Source organism: Myotis brandtii, unplaced genomic scaffold (genome assembly GCF_000412655.1).
Source record: "Myotis brandtii unplaced genomic scaffold, ASM41265v1 scaffold782, whole genome shotgun sequence".
Lineage (NCBI taxonomy): Eukaryota > Metazoa > Chordata > Mammalia > Chiroptera > Vespertilionidae > Myotis > Myotis brandtii.
Genome location: NW_005371138.1, coordinates 1,621,805 through 1,622,345, shown reverse-complemented (window position 1 = coordinate 1,622,345; position 541 = coordinate 1,621,805).

Below are 541 nucleotides of genomic sequence, written 5' to 3'. Positions count from 1 at the left end.
GAGTTGGATGGAGGCTGGTTGGAGGTAGGCTTGAGATTTTGCCCCAGCTTGGGCCAGAAGACAGTTGTAAAACTCAGTCTCCCCAGCAGTGTCATGCCTTAGAGGCTGAGGAAACTGTTTTTGGTTTGTTTGTTTTTGTCAGCTTAGGATGGAGTACTCAGCCTTTAAACTAAAGGGTTGATGGGTCTGTATAGTGAGTGTTATGAGAAGATGAACACAGACAGCTTGAAAGTTGACACTCGTGGTAGGAGTTTGGAGAGGCGGAAGGACTATAAAGGGGGGTGGGCTGATGGGTTACCAAGGAGTGCGGAGGGAGATTTAAGCTCTCTGTGTGCTGTGCATTGTATCAGAGAGGTTCTCCTAGACAGGCTGCTGTCGTACCCCACGTCTGTCTCCTTCCTCAGTGACCTGACTTGCTGGAGTCACCTTCCTTGGCTAGGAGGCTGGGCTGTTCTGATGGCTCCTAGGGACACATAGTTCCCATCTGACCCCACCCAGCCTTCAGGGAGGAAATGAGGGAAGGAGAACTTGACTTCAGAGA